Below are 17,434 nucleotides of genomic sequence, written 5' to 3'. Positions count from 1 at the left end.
TGACTAAGTGACCATGGCCCCATCTGCACCGGGCTTTTACTCCGGGGCGGGTGCGAGTCAAGGTCCCTCGTGACAGATGACACAGTCACGACTTCACAGCCATCTGTGGTTTTCGCCCGGAAAATGCAGAGTTCCAAGGAGTCGTTTTACTGCGATTTGGGGGGTTTGCTGTGAGTTTCCCCACGGTTGCGGGCCGTCTGTTCTTTCCCCGAACTGACTTCACATTTTTCAGTGGGCATGTTGTAGGAGTGTGTAGTGCCTGTTTCACTCTGTGATGCCCCTTTATTCCCCCAGCCCTTCACAGCTGCACAGTTTCAGAGGCACAGAGGGGCGTTTTCATCTATTTAATCACACTTTCGCACAGTTTTGCAGCTTTCTATCTTCACAACGGTTGTGGACTCAGTACCCAAGGGCTGGGGGGGGGGGTCTTGGGGGAGGACCAACATCACTCCAGCCCCGATTTCAGAGCAATGGCTAGGCATGCAGCCCTCACGCTTGTGAGTGCGAACCATCATGAGAGTCTTGGGCTGGGGAACTGAGAAACTGATGGTGCGGAAATGAAGGAGCACAAAACACCCTCTTTTTACCTAACAAGGGACAGAAAGACACAGCACAGCCCCTCAAATACAATACAGCCGCTGCAGTGTTGCACCCCCACACTCACGGGACTGCACAGCTGTGTATTTTAGTAAAATGGCCTCCCAAAAAGGCACAGCAAGTCTGTTAGTGAAGCGAGCAGTACATCGCGAGTATATCATGGGGCATGCTGAGTTGAAGCCACGTTACTGTGCAGTTGCAATGGGGTGGGGGGTCAAAGCGGTGCCAGATAGTTGGGGCTCCTGTCACCTATTCAGTCTTCCCCACTATGGTGAAATGTGCTGCATTTCTATTTACCTTATTGTTATTATTTATAAGTTTGCATCTATACATCTAAATTAGCAGATGCAGCTGTTATGCAAATACATATCCTCTTTTGTCCTCCTTTTTGGCAATGTGTAAGTGGCCACTCTAGTATTGCAGAATAAATTAATACAGCCTTTAGTATCTTGTAATGGAGTTGGTGGGGTTTGGACAGTAATCCTTGCCATAAGACCTTATCAAGCATGTGCCTATTTTCGTCTATGAAACACTGTGAGGGCATGACAGAAGGAATCCTAGAGCATCGCCTAGCTTGTTCTCAGATGCAAGGGATGGGTGGATATACAGCATCAATATCATCCTTGTCCTTCATATGTAGCAAACCCATATCTAGGCTCCCCAGAGCAGTTGGGAAATCGTCCTCAGCCTTTCTGTCTCATGCTATTTCCCGCCATGGTCTCCATCCTGTGCCTTAGCCAGCCTCCATCTGCATCCTCCTTGTACAACACTGTCCATCTATAAGGTCTTGCAGACCCAGTATATTGAAAAGTATGAGAAAACTGGAAAGCATCCAAAGTAGATCCAAAAGGAGAGAACTAGTCTCAAGATGCTGGAAAAATAGTTTATTTAAGAAACCCAACATGTTTCAGCCCATATATTATTTGGGGCCCTCAGGAAATTTTTAAAGAGCTTTCAGAGAACTCTTGTCAGAACCAGTATATCCTCTCCACTTCTCTCCCTCCCCACGTTTTGAGAGATTTCCAGCTTACACCTTTAATGGAAGTTATCACCTGAACATTCCTCTTTGTTGTTATTGGTAATGGGCAAAGGGAATGTCACCCATCCCATAATGCTCTCAAGCCTACTGGAAGGTGCCTGAGTACCCTCACCATCCAGGTATCTGGGTCCTCACCCTGCATTCCCCACAAATTCTTTCCTCTTAAGATAATTCCCTTTAATAGCAACTTGCGTAGTTGAGTGCCTATGAGTTTGGATGCAAAATGGGCTCACCCGAAAACAAGGTAGTGATTTCTCAGGAGACTCTCTAGGTATGCAGAATTATATATATTTGGAAAAGAAAAGAAAATCTCCTCCCCCACCCCCTGCAAAATATGAAAACAAATGCCTGACAAGGATGAGGAATCCTTGAGGAATTTATTCAGTTCATATACAAGCTGACCTGATCCACACTTCCCAGACTAGGGTGTGGGTCAGCACTTTTCTGAAGTGTTAATTCCTTTAACCCAATCCAACCAAAACAAAGACCCACTGGACATACACAATATATTTACTTAGCATATAACAATTTGTTATTTGTTGAGTTATGTAAATATATTGTGTATGTCCAGTGGGTCTTCGTTTTGGTCAGATTGGGTTTGAGACAAGCAATATTGGATTGTGGACTTTGCTCTGGGGATTCCTTTAAATCAGGTGGGCAACCTTTTGCCTCCAAGGGCTGCATGTAGTGATGGGCAGCTGCATGGTATCTGCATGCCAGGTGTGGGCATGGCCAGAGCCAGTGGGCACCAGGTGTGGGGCCTAGGCACCCCCTCTCTGACACACACAGCCTTGCTCTCCTGCAAACAAACGGTTCCTTCCCGACCTTTCTCTTGTATGTGAATATACACGTGTACACACACACACACCCTACACCTACAGCCCTGCCCCCCACCCTGCAACCGCACACCCTTCCCACAACTTTCCCCATCATGCACGTTACCCTGCTCCCCAGCTGATTGGCACCAGGGAGGGGTGCAAAGTTCCATGGGCACAGCTATCTTTTCCCCTAGACATCATCCCTGGATGGGATTGTACATCATCATGATCTGTCACTCCCAGGGGCATTTTGAATGCACTTTCGAGCTGCTTGAATCAGTGCTTACCTCCATAAAATGAGGGGAGCGAGATTAAAAAGCAATCTTGGAACAGCAGATCTTTCTATGAAGGTAAGAGCTGCTCTGAACAGCTAGAAACAGCTAGAAAGCATTTTCAAAATGGGGTTGCAAATGTCCCTGGGAGTGAGAGATCATGATAATGTGCAGCCGGTAATATGGAAACGGGACAGAACAGACTGAGAAATGACCACATGCAAAATTGACATGGTTCAGAATAGATCGATGCATCCATCCCCAACAAGGACCTGTGAACTTTTAGGGTAACAAAATACTGAGGAAGGAAACTGGATGTGGGGAACAAAAGGGAATTGGCCTGCTTATCGTAAGTGTTGCGTGGATGAATATTAGGTTAGAAAAGGGAACTTGTAGGGATATATCTTGGAGAGGTGGGGAATATACTTCAATATTTTGTTGCAGGTCCCACATGTGCACGTGCATATATCTATAGATACTCCTATATTAGTACAGGGTCATTACACCACGCTGCATTACATACGTTAAAAGTTTTGCATTATTTGAAATATAATTCCCCCCCCCGGGGGGGGGGTTAAGCATAGGAGAGGCCCTGCCTTCCCAAGTTGGGGAGATGAGAAGCTGTGTTGCTCCATAGTAAAGATGGTGTCATCATAATTTATTATTTATAAGTGCTAATTTTGCTATACATTGTAGAAGTCTAGGATCAAACACAAATTCTACTTGCAAGTGTGGCTTCCAAGGGCCAAGCTAGCTGTGATGTTTGTCAAGTAATTAGCTCTAGTCAAAAAAAGGAACAGCCACTCGGGGGCGGGGAGTGAGATCGGAGCAAAAGGGCATTCTTACCATCACTTGGGACAGGAAATTAGAAAAGAATGTAGGGGAAACACACATCTGATCCTAGCTTAGTTATTTGTGTTTGAAAATGAATGAAACGTTTTCTTTCAGCATTGAACAGTTAGTGACTTTTCAGTTTGTAAAGGTGGTGCTTGCAGGGCTGTGATGGGCGTTCATTATAGTGTGGATTTTTTTTTTTTTTACAGCCGATCTCTGTTATACCTATGCTGAATGGGCTATGATGGCAGTTAGACCTTGCTGTACACTGTCTTGCCTCATTCCAGGCACCCTACATAACAGGGGTGTAGGTCAGTGGTAGCACACCTGCTTTGCATGTAGAAGGTTCCAGGTTCAATCCCTGGCTTGTCCAAATAGGACTGGGAAAGAATCTGGCCTGAAACCCTGGAGAGCTGCTGCCAGTCAGTGTTGACAATACTGGGCTAGAGGGACCAATGGCCTGAGTCTGTGTACCGCAGCTTCCTATATTCCCTTTAAATTAGCGAGGGGCTGCTGCTGGGCTAGTCAGCTGTTGCTTTGCTCTGTGTTCTTTTCCTTGTTCCTACTTTGCTCATAATTGACTGCTTGCTTGAGCCCAAATTTGGATTCCCAGTTTTAGTCTTGGACTGGCCTGCTTGACTTGATACTTGGCCTGCCTAGACCCCCACACGTTGATCCAGTGGAGGTTGGTGGCTCCAATGTCAAGTGAGGCGGTGAATCCGCCCCAGGTTTCAGTCAGAACCAGTCAGAACTCTAAAAGAGCTTCCACACCTTGGATAGCTCCTTCAGAGTTCTGTCTGAAAACAGGAGTGGATACACCGCTCCACTGACATCGGAGCCACCAGCCTCCACTGACACAGAGCACCAGCAGATCTCCAGGGATTCAGACCAGAGCCTTCCCTTCAAAGCAGCAAAGTCTTCGGCCAGTTGCTCTGGTTGAAATACAGGGGAGTAGCTGCTGAATATCACTATGCAGTGGAGGCTGGTGGCTCCGAGTTTGGTGGGGCTATGAATCCACTCCAGGTTTCAGTCAGAACAGGGCAGAATGTTTGAGGAGCTATCCAAGGTGCTGAACCCTATGCCCCAAACAGGGGAATTCCTCTAGAGTTCTGACTGGTTCGGACTGAAACCCGGAGTGGATTCACTGCCCCACTGACATCGGTGCCACCAGCTTCCACTGCCTTGATCTGTTCTCAGGTATCTGGATTCTTTGGAAATTACTCCTCTCTTGCTGAGGCTCTGCTTCTACAAAGAAACTTCAGACCCAGTTATGATGCCTTATAAGTGGGGAGTAGACCAAGGACTAGTGAAGCATTTTTGCGTGACTTAACAGGCTCTGCAAGCAACTTGAGAATCTCCTATTCTACTATATTCCCCCTTTCCCTCACACACACACAGAGGGAAAAAAATGCTTTCAGAACATAGTACTGCAGATATGAACTTGCAAAATGTTACAGCATGAATGCTAGAGGATAATAATTGCCACTTTGGGGAAACTGCTAAGCATCTTCGCCCAGCAATGAATCCTGTGGCTCCCCTGCTCTGACCCCTTGCCTATCAATGATACCAATGTGATACCTACAAATTATAGGATTAACAGAAGTAAAACAACTTATTTGATATTGGCCATCAGAAATACAGAGCCATGAAATACAGTCAAATCTTAACTTCTTCTGTAAAGAGGTACAACGAGCAAGCATAACAAAACGAATGAGAAGTAGTATTAAGACAGCTAATTAAGACAGCTAGAGTGCAAGTTCCATAAATTATTTTCAAAGATAGCTTCCACATAAAAACCAACATCAGGATCATCTGTGGTGTTTCTTTGAACGTCTGACTTTTTCTTTTAGCTCTAGCCTGAACATAGAGTAGGAATTCCCGTAGAGTTTTATTATACCCATATGCTTTAATGGTGCTGGTTGTAATTTACTGCATGGGAAATACAGGGGAAAGTCTTATATTTGGGTTGCCACTTCCCATCATAGGAGTTTATTGTGGCTTCTTTAGAAGAACTGTTGCACTTTACACCCTACGAATGAGCATCATACGGAGAAACTTTGATGCAGAAAAGTCTGAAATCATTCAATCTTTGGTCCAGTACAAAGTCAGGAACTAAACAGGGGTCTGCTAGCTACCACTGGACTCAGGAGTCTTCTTAAATTTGTACATTAAATAGATGAGATGTAATTTTAAAGTTTCATTGAAGCCTTTGATCCTATCAGTGCTTTTTTTAGAAAGGCAGTGGAGAAACAGAAGTCCAACCACATAAAACTATCAAGCGGTCTATTGAATCTGCTCTGGGGCATTAATTAACTTTGTAATATAATCATGACAATTTAAACTAATGTAACAACTTCCATGAAGTGGATCAGTGGCCTACAGTGATTTGTAGAAATAGGTACATTCCAATAAATCAAAGAAAAACTGTAATGAGGTGGTAGTTGCAAGGAATGCTACACATCAAACAGTTACTGTTTCTCTCTGTGTTCCTAAAGTTTCATGTTCAATGTTTTAAAATTAGTATATAGCAGTTGCTCGATCCTGCTGCCTCTTTTATAACGAGAGTCAGAATAGGACAGCATGTAGACTATTTTAATGTCACTGGTACATTTAAAGGAAGATGATCTTAGCCGCTCCATATGACTATGAATTTGGGCTGCAATCCTGTGCCCGCTTATCTGGGAATAAGCCCTATTGAACTCAGTGGGACTTTCTTTTGAGTAGACATGTATAGGAACTAGGGATGGCTGTTGCGGGGAAATCTGGCCGTTTGGGGGCTCGCCAGATTTCCCCAGAGTCCCCAGCTTGACTTGCATTTGCAGGCTGAACCATGGACTTTTTCCTGAAATCTGGGAACTTTCTCTGGATTTTTTTCTTAAATTGCCATTTATGCAAATTGTGCCCACAATTTACACAAAATTAAGCATATTACGGCTTCAATTTGCACAAATTAAATGGCCACAATTTGCATAAATGGTAATTTAAGGTGGGGGGAACCCCAAAAATCTGCAAGCTGGCCCAGATCAAGTTGGGCCAGCACATGGGTAAGCGAGCCGGAGTCTGTGGGGCCAAGCTCCTGAAAACTCAGCGAACTTCACCCCCCAGATGGATTTCTCTGACATCCCTAATAGGAACACTTTGTTAGAGAGCAATCCTATAGTCCCTGGGAGAACATCCCAGGGGATGTAGGATTGTTTGGAGTCTGTCTCACGAAGCTGTGGACACCGCTACAACCTTGGGAGGGAGACTCTGAGTTCTGATCCCCTGTTTCCTCACAGTTTCCACAGCTAGCTGCTTCCTGAGGTCACAAATGTGGCCTCCCAGAAGGAAAAGGGAACGTTCCAGGGGAGGGGAGAGAATAGGCTGGGATGTGAGAAATCCTATGGCCTCTACACTCCTGGTTCATCCTCCGGTAGTGCACCTTCTCTTGATGAGCTCAAAGGCCCATCCAGATGAAAATTTTGTAAAAGGACAGAGAGGCCAAAATTGCCTCCGTCACTGTTCCCGCCCTGCTGGCAGTAGCCTGGCAGGTCATAGGATACTCAGAAGCCTCTGTGATTGGAGCTTCCTTCTAATGAGGTACTAATCTAAGCAGTGGCAATCTTTGTGTGGTGGAGAAAGAGTTGCATGCCTCTCCCCTCTACTACACACATAACATAACCTGTGGTGACCCTAAACATCATAATTCCTCCCTCTCAAAAATGATAATGATGGGGGAGATAATGTGAATCAGACTTTTGCACACACAGGCTTTTGCACTGATCATTTCTTTAGTGCAAAGTGGAGGGGCAAGTTATAGATCTGTTCCTCTGTCATATGAAGACATTCACTGCTTGAACAAATGTATGAACTGGCCATAGTCCTACAGGAAGGAATCAGGTAGCTTTCTCTATTAATTTTTTCCCTATCACTTTGGATAGCCACCATAAAAGATTGCTGCTCTTTATATCTCAAACATTTATGAAACAAAGCCTTAATTTTTTGAAAATATTTGCCAGGTATAAGTAGAGGAATCCCATGTATAACATAAACATTCCAAGGTATGATATTCATCTTTAGTGCATTAACTTTACACCACAAACTCAATTTTAATGATGCCCATCTATCTCTATCTCATACAATCTCATTAACCAACTTATTCAAATTTAGTTTGATCAGCTGGGATATATATATTTGGGAATAAGTATTCCCAAGTAGGTAATAAAATCTGGTCACCATCGAAATTGCCTACTAGCCAACACACTAGATAATGTATTATCTCCAATCGGCATCAATTCAGACTTTGACCAATTAATAACCAGACAGATCACCAAAAGTATTAATCAGTTTCATCAAAGCTGGAATACCTGACTGGAGTTTTGAAATAAACAATAAAAGGTCATCAGCAAAAAGAATAATTTTAAATTCTGAACCGCCACATACGAAACCGTGAATACTACTATTCTCCCTAACCACACATGCCAGGGGTTCCAAACATAAATCAAACATAAATGGGGAAAGTGGGCATCCTTGTCTAGTGCCTCCCCCAGGCAGGAAAAAAGCCCAAAACCAACTGTTAGTCATAACTCTAGCTCTTGGGGTTGAATATAAAATTTTAACCCATTTCAAAAATTCTACCAGAAAACCAAAATTACCCAATGTAGCAAGCATAAATTTCTAATGGATTTTGTCAAAGGCCTTTTCAGCATCCAAAGAGACAATGGCCACCTTGTCAGTTCTTTCTGAATTTAGAGCTATCAGATCAGCAACTAGTCTCGAATTATGAGCCCCCCGTCTTCTTTTTAATGAATCTCACCTGTCTGGTTGGACCAGCATAGTAATAACTTGTTGCAGTCTATCTCGGCTAAAATTGCTGTTAATATTTTAATATCAATATTTATTAATGAAACAGGTCAATAGTTAGCACAATAAGTCCAATCCTTGCCAGGCTTAAGAAGAACTGTAATATAAGTATTGGTTAGCAATGAGGAAAGAGACCCAGATTCAAATGTATATATATTTATAAAGACGGTAAAGCTTTGGAGCTAAAAGGCTAGAGAATGTTTTATACCACTCAATTGGGAACCCATCCTGACCAGGAGATTTCCCAGTGTTTATATTCATAATTGCTTTCGTAGTTTCTTCCAATCTCAGTGAAGCCATGAGATTAAAGAATCTTTGTAAAGAATCTAAGCATGGGAGATTAACCTGAGCAAAAAAAGCATTCATATCCTGCTCCAATATCTTACTACCCTTACTATACAAATCCATATGAAACCGTTCAAATTGTGAATTTATATCTATGGGAGAAGTATGTATCATATTACCCTCATCTTTAATGGCAGAAATTACATTTTGATGCTTCTGATGTTTAAGATGATGTGCCAAAATTTTACCGGGACGTTCCCCATTTTCCCAATATGCCTGTCACAAACAGGTTAAGGCAAATCTGCCTGCTGCAAAATAATATTATTCAGCTCATATGTAACACTCTGAAACTCCTGATACAATTGTGCTGTAGGGAAATGGCAAACGGGGTTATAAGAGATTTCAACTTCTTATTTAAAAACACTTGTTGCATTTTTCTAAGTTTTTTTCTTATAGGAAGCATAGGCAATAATTTGACTCCTTATAAAAGCTTTACTGGCCTCCCATTCAATGGCACAAGAACCCACTATACCCTAATTGATATTAAAATACTCGGACAATTCAGCAGAAATCTGAGATTTAAACATCTCATCATTCAGAAGAGAGTCATTGAGATGCCAGAGACTGGGAGGCCTAGGCAAATCTAAGAATTATAACTCCAAACATACTGAGGCATGGTCTGAAACTACCATTGCATCAATCTTACAAGCATTTATTTGCTGCAGCAAAGAAGTAGAGACCAAAAAATAATCTAGTAAAAAACAATTATGCCGTACAGGTGAAACAAAGGTGTACTCTCTATCACATGGATACAAAGTTCTCCAAACATCAGTCAGACCATGTTTATCCATATAAGACAGGAGCATATGTCTCATCACCATTTGGCTCTTAGGGGCAGGTGTACTATCCAGCAAGGGATCTAAGATCTCATTAAAGTCTCTGCCCACAATAAAATAATCATAAGCCATATCAACCAATTTACTAAAACAATCGTGAAACACAGCAGGAGAGTCCCAAACTGTGAACCAAACTGGGCTTATTCAGTCAGGTTCAGGAGATATCTGAATAGAAAAAAGGCTCTGAACTGAATCTGAACACTCTTGAAGATTTGGGATTTGGAGGGACACAAGAGACAAAGATAGAGTCAACAGCTGATACATTTCTCCCCAAGTTCTCCATATAAGGAAAACACCAGAGGAGACGGGGGGTGGGGAGGTAGAGGAGCAGATTTAGTTTTGAAACCAGTCTAGCTTCTAATCACCATGAAGATTTTTACTAGGGTTCCAACCCCAGTGCTTTGTGGGAGGGATGTTGGAGTAATATATCACAGGACTGAGTGCTCTTTGCTAGTTCTTTCTCCCAGGAACATTAAAAGGTACAGAAAGGTTAAAAGAGTTTTGGTGGAGTCTGTGGGCCTGGGAAGTTATAGCATTGGACGCTTGCTTGGAAAATGCTAGATGTTCATATTCTAATGCCTCTGCCAGTATATGCTCCACATCCAATATCTACCCCTGTCCTATTGCAGTTTCTTTGACTTTGATGCCAGTTAAGCAGAAAACAAAGGAATCTGTTTTCATTCATCATATTTCCTTAGCCCCTGCACCTATCTCTGAAATTTTGCACATTTCTTGCTTGGAGCACCTCTGTGACATATGCCATTTAATTTATTTGAACACTTATAACTGACTAAAACAGTGCCCCAATTTATCAGGGGGTAGATTAAAAAAAAAACCCTTCATGGGTCACTGCCTTGTTGTGGCGAAGGGGCTTGCGAAACTCAGTGAAGCCATAAGCTATGCCATGCAGGGCCACCCAAGACGAACAGGTCAAGGCAGAGAGTTCTGACAAAATGTGGTCCACTGAAGAAGGAAATGGCAACCCACTCCAGTATTCTTGCCAAGAAAACCCCATGGAGCGTATCACAAGGCTAAAAGATATGACACCGGAAGATGAGCCCCTCAGGTTGGAAGCTGTCCAATATCCTACTGGGGAAGAGCAGAGGGTATTTCCAAGTAGCACCAGAAAGAGTGAAGCGGCTGGGCCAAAGCCGAAAGGACACTCAGCTGTGGATGTGTCTGGTGGTGAAAAGAAAGTCTGATGCTGTAAAGAACAATATTGTTTAGGAACCTGGAACGTAAGATCAATGAATCAAGGTAAGCTGGAGGTGGTCAAACATGAGATGGCAAGATTGAACATTGACATCTTGGGAATCAGTGAACTAAAATGGGCAAGCATGGGCGAATTGAATTCAGGTGACCATCATATCTACTACTGTGGGCAAGAATCCCTTAGAAGACATGGAGTAGCACTCATAGTCAACAAAAGGGTGGGGAAAGCAGTACTGGGGTACAATCTCAAAAACGATAGAATGATCTCAGTACGAAACCAAGGCAAACCATTCAACATCACAGTAATTCAAGTCTATGCCCCAACCACTGAGGCCAAAGAAGCTGAGGTTGATCGGTTCTATGAAGACCTTCAACACCTTCTAGAACTAACACCAAAAAAAGATGTCCTCTTCATCATAGGGGATTGGAATGCTAAAGTAGGAAGTCAAGAAATCACCAGGATAAGAGGCAAGCATGGCCTTGGTGTACAAAATGAAGCAGGACAAAGGGTAATCGAGTTTTGCCAAGAGAACACACTGATCGTAGCAAACACTCTTTTCCAATAGCACAAGAGGCGACTCTACACATGGACATCACCAGATGGTCAGTAAAAACAAGACCTGGAGCTGCCTGTGGCTCAGATCATGAGCTGCTTCTTGCAAAATTTCGGCTTACATTGGAGAACGTAGGGAAAACTACTAAACCACTGAGGTATGACCTAAATCATATCCCTTATGAATATACAGTGGAGGTGAGGAATAGATTTAAGGGATTAGACCTGATGGACAAAGTGCCTGAGGAACTATGGACGGAGGTCTGTAGCATTGTTCAGGAGGCAGCAACTCAATCCATCCCAAAGAAAAAGAAATGCAAGAAAGCCAAGTGGCTGTCTGATGAGGCTTTACAAGTAGCTGAGGAAAGAAGGGAAGCGAAAAGCAAGGGAGAAAGGGGAAGATATATCCAACTGAATGCAGAGTTCCAGAGAATAGCAAGGAGAGACAAGAAGGCCTTTTTAAATGAACAATGCAAAGAAATCGAAGAAAACAACAGAATGGGAAAGACTAGAGATCTCTTCAAGAAAATCGGAGATCTCAAGGGAATGTTTTGTGCCAAGACGGGCATGATAAAGGACAAAGAAGGCAGGGACCTAACAGAAGCAGATGAGTTTAAGAAGAGGTGGCAAGAATACACAGAAGAACTCTACAGGAAAGATCTGAATGTCCCTGATAGCCATGATAGTGTGGTCACTGAACTTGAGCCGGACATCCTAGAGAGTGAAGTCAAGTGGGCCTTAGGAAGCATGACTAACAACAAAGCTAGTGGAGATGACAGTATTCCAGCTGAGCTTTTTAAAATCCTAAAAGATGATGCTGTTAAAGTGCTGCACTCAATATACCAACAAATTTGGAACACTCAACAGTGGCCACAAGACTGGAAAAGGTCAGTTTACATTCCAATTCCAAAAAAGGGCAACGCCAAAGAGTGTTCAAACTACCATACAATTGCGCTCATTTCACATGCCAGCAAGGTTATGCTCAAAATCCTACAAGCTAGGCTTCAGCAGTATGTGAACCGAGAACTACCGGAAGTACAAGCTGGGTTTCGAAGAGGCAGAGGAACTAGAGATCAAATCGCCAACATTCGCTGCATCATGGAGAAAGCAAGAGAATTCCAGAAAAACGTCTATTTCTGCTTCATTGACTACGCTAAAGCCTTTGATTGTGTGGATCACAACAAACTGTGGCAAATTCTTAAAGTGATGGGAGTACCAGACCACCTTACCTTTCTCCTGAGAAACCTGTACGAGGGTCAAGAAGCAACTAGGGATGTCAGAGAATTCCTCCATGGATCTCGGTGAGGCTGAATGCCAGTGCATTCGGCCCCCCGAACTCCGTGGTGGAATGGCCTGCCCCCCGTCCGTCCCCCCGCGGATCCCCCCGGGGACAAGACTTACCTGGGGCATATCTTCTGACCGGCTGCCGCCACCGCCATTTCCAGTCTTACGTAGGCTAGATTTACATAGATTTACATAGGCTAAAATGGTGAATCAAAAAGGGACGCAAATAGCACCCGCTACGCTATTTGCGTTCCCCTTTATTTTCGCCGTCAGTCTACGTAAATATTTACGTAGATTCAGATGGCCAAAAATAAGGAACGCAAATGGCGGCGGCTGTAGCTGCCGCCATTTGCATACGCAGTTTTTTTTGGTTGTTTTCTTCCCCAGAGCCCTCCACGGCCGGAAATCCGGCTGCGGACAGCTCTGGGCTGGGCTGGGCTGGGCCTGGCCGGCTGCTCCGCGGAGCTGCTGTGGAGCACAGCTGGCCATCGAGGATTCCGGGGGGAGGGACGGAACACCTCCCCCCCCATCAACATAATCCGCGAAAGGTAAGTCACTTTCGTACATCCCTAGAAGCAACAGTAAGAACCAGACATGGAACAACCGATTGGTTCAAAATTGGGAAAGGAGTACGACAAGGCTGCATATTGTCGCCCTGCTTATTTAACTTATATGCAGAGTACATCATGAGAAACGCCGGGTTGGATGAATCACAGGTCAGAATTAAGATTGCCAGGAGAATTAACAACCTCAGATACTTAGATGATACCACCCTAATGGCAGAAAGCAAAGAGGATCTAAAGAGCCTCTTGTTGAGGGTGAAGGAGGAGAGTGCAAAAGCTGGTTTGAAACTCAACATTAAAAAAACTAAAATCATGGCATCTGGCCCCATCACTTCCTGGCATATGGAAGGGGAAGAAATGGAAGCAGTGATGGATTTTATTTTCTTGGGCTCCAAGATCACCGCAGACGGTGACTGTAGCCATGAAATTAAAAGACACTTGCTCCTTGGGAGGAAAGCTATGGCAAACCTTGACAGCATAGTAAGAAGCAGAGACATCACCTTGCCAACAAAGGTCCGTCTAATCAAAGCTATGGTTTTCCCAGTAGTAACGTATGGCTGTGAGAGCTGGACTATAAGGAAGGCTGAGTGCCGAAGAATTGATGCTTTCGAACTGTGGTGCTGGAGAAGACACTTACGAGTCCCCTGGACTGCAAGGAAGTCAAATCAGTTCTTCCTAAAGGAAATCAACCCTGAGTGCTCATTGGAAGGACAGATACTGAAGCTGAAGCTCAAATATTTTGGCCACCTAATGTGAAGAGAAAACTCTCTGGAAAAGACCCTTATGCTGGGAAAGACTGAAGGCAAAAGGAGAAGGGGACGGCAGAAGATGAGATGGCTAGATAGCATCACCGATGCAATGAATATGAACTTGAGCATGCTCCGGGAGAGAGCGGAGGACAGGAAGGCCTGGCGTGCTATGGTCCATGGGGTCACGAAGAGTCGGACACGACTGAACGACTGAACAGCAACAACGAGATTAAAAAAATGTAACCGCTCATAAAAACTGCAGGTGGCAAGCATCTTTTAACAGAGCCTAGGGAGACATTCCTTGTTGTCTATCACACAGAGGGGAAAGCGCTTCTAGGATAATGCTAGCGATGACACATTCACACATGCATCATCTAAAAATAAAGACAGCATGCTTCTTGCTTCACAATTATTTTTTTTTTCACCTATGTGGATTCGTGTAAATTTAATTGACTTGGATTTCTTTTAGTTTAGTAGTATGGCTTTCATTGTCTGAATCGATCTCCATCATTTTCAATACATATAAGGTCTTTGCAGGTGTTCCCCTCAAACTATGGTAGTAGTATGAAACGGGGGAGTGAGCTGCATCCCCACCCCAATACTGGCATGCCTAGGCTCTCCACCCTGTGATTTGGAACTCTGTGCACAGCAGGTTTCTCTATACAGGTGTTTTCCCCCAATGCATGGTTGGTATGGGGGGCAGTGCAGCTTTGCTCACCCTCCACATTATAAGCCATATTATACTCATGCGAAGAGAATATCTGCAAAGGGCTAAAATCTGCCTGAATACCGTTGTTATAGCAAAGCAATATTGCCGTTCATTTTAAAGTTCCCTGCAGCTCTGTGGTAAATGTATGTCTTGAGTTCAGTGTAAACAGCAAGATAGTCCTTTATGTGTCTTTTTCCAACTTTTTCCGGGATAGTTCCAACAAATAGCTCTGCGGACATGAAGCAAGTCACACAGAAAACTCTAATCATCCCCCAAGTCCTACATAAGTATTTTGACTTTTACAAAATAAGCTTGCACATAGGGTAATAAGCCAAAATGTTCACTATCATATCAACCTAATATAGACTAATTATGACTAATTAGTCATATATAGTGTATATAGCTATGAGCCAGGGCAAATTGCATGTGGTTATTGGGGAGATGTCAAGATTAAATATAGACATTTTGGGTGTCAGTGAACTGAAATGGACTGGATTGGGCCACCTCACATCAGATGACCACCAGATCTACTACTATGGACAAGAGGACCACAGAAGAAATGGAGTAGCCTTCATAATTCATAATTCATAAAAAATAATTCATAAAAATAATTCATAATTATGGGGATAGCAGATCATAGTATTACACATAAAGGTATCAGGTTGCCTCTGCTATGTCATAGAAGCTCCTTCCAGCCTCAAATTGCAGCATCCTTTAATCCTTTGGAGCGACTGAAACTGCAAAATGCAACACAAAGCTTTGCCAGCTTTGCATAGTAAGGATGGGAGATTATGGAGGACTGCCCATCAGAAATGGATTTGAATTAGCTCCAGAGGTGCAAGCCATGATGCTGCACTTGGAACTCTTCTACTGATAACTGTGGTAGCTACAAGAGATGTATTTTTACCAAATTTGGAACCCTGGGAATCTAGGTAACATTGACTGAGTGATTCTTTCCCACCTGACTTACAGTGAAGCAGGACCCAGGCTAGATGTGACAGACTGGGGATTTACTGGGAAAAAAACAATTTCCCCTATAATCCTGGATGATTGATCATTTGATCGACTTGGACTCATTTCAGTTTTACTGAATTTCACTAAAACAAAACCACATGTTGAAACATGTGCAGCAGTTGTGTATTGGGATATTTTTTGCAGAAGCATCACAGTATCTGTGATCAAATTCAAATTTGATCCTATGAGAGCTATAGATTAGCAATTTCATCTGTACTAACTAGCAATTGACAAGGGTATACACAAGCAAATAAAGCTGCAGTTTTCTCATTCTGAATTTGCCCTTGTAGTCCTGTTTCTGTCTGTCTGTCTGTCTGTCTGTCTGTCGTATGGGATTTGTATGCTGCCATTTCACCATGAACAGTCTCAACACAGGTTACAAGTTTAATAATACATGATATTATTAATACATGATATTTACATGAAAACAGTAAATCTCTAGAGGTAAAATCAGCAGGCCAATAAATAAAAACAGCCAAAACTATTAAAAAGACCTGACATAACATTAAAGATATGAGAAAACAGGTCTTACTTTGCCCGCTATCTAAAGGTAGCAAAGATGGCTCTTGGCAAACATGCCTGGGGAATAGATTCCAAAATTTGGGTGGCACCACAGAAGAGCTCTTCTCTTGGGTCACCATCCACCTGACATGCAATGATTACTATCCATCACATCTTTGATGTGATGTTTAATATATTCACTTTTTTGTTTTTGTAGCTTTTTAAGTATGTTGCACATGAAGCTTTACTTCCATGCTTTTTCTCCGTTTCAGGCTTTTCATTTATTACAGAGGATGGATTCTTTAGTAAACTATTCAGGCTTGCCATATGGATGAAAACGTCACATCAGAGTCCTATACAGCATATGTTAAGGATGTTTTGTAAAACTGAGTGGAAATGAGCGGATAATAGCTTAGACAGTATGACAGCAGGCAAAACCAAAAATGGCAATGTGAAAATACATTGTTGGAATACTTAAAAATTATGGGTACCGGATAACTCTTTGTATACAGATATATATAGGTTCTTGTATCTAGAGTATGTAATATACAGTGTGCTATCTATACTACTCTTTTATATATTTCATATATATACACATTCTCTCTCTCTCTCTCTCTCTCACACACACACACACACACACATATATCATATACAAATTAAAAAGTATTATTAAAAAGAGTGGATTCATGCATCTCTTTTCACATTGTGGGTTGATTTTTATTTTGTTTAGAGGGATGATCACCCAGTGAAAATCATTTTTATAAAGATTCAGTTTTCATGGGGGTCAGGAACTAAATGCTTGTAAGACTGTCCTGCAAGATCAAGTCACACATGGGTCATCGTATGAGTGCAAAAAAGAGAAGAAGAATCCCCCTTTGCCAGGAGAGAGAAGTCATATGAATCCATCCTTTTTTAAGAACACTTTAAGGAATTATTCAACTTCAATTTTACTTCCATTGCTATTAGTGCTGCTAAAAAGTGTCATTTGCTCTGCTTTTGGATATTATTTTCTGAAATACAGTTTTGAATCGCTGTATTTGGAAGTTTAAAAATAAGCTCCAGTATGATTTGGAGGAAATTCTTGTATTCTCCAAAGAGAGAAGAAAGCATCCTGTGCCTCTGGGGAAGAGAAAACATATACACTTCTGCTCACTTAAGAGGTTGTAGTATGAAATACATCTCTCTGTCTCTCTTTTTCTTCCTTCAGACTCTCCTATCACAGCTCACCAATGATTAGCATGCTCCAAGGCATGTCATTTGTATTTG

The sequence above is a fragment of the Heloderma suspectum genome, chromosome 3, assembly GCF_057233095.1.
Source record: "Heloderma suspectum isolate Gila_16-S chromosome 3, 16-S_ref, whole genome shotgun sequence".
In the NCBI taxonomy this organism is placed as follows: Eukaryota; Metazoa; Chordata; class Lepidosauria; order Squamata; family Helodermatidae; genus Heloderma; species Heloderma suspectum.
The sequence above is the reverse complement of the archived record's forward strand: the minus strand, read 5'-3'. Positions refer to the sequence as shown.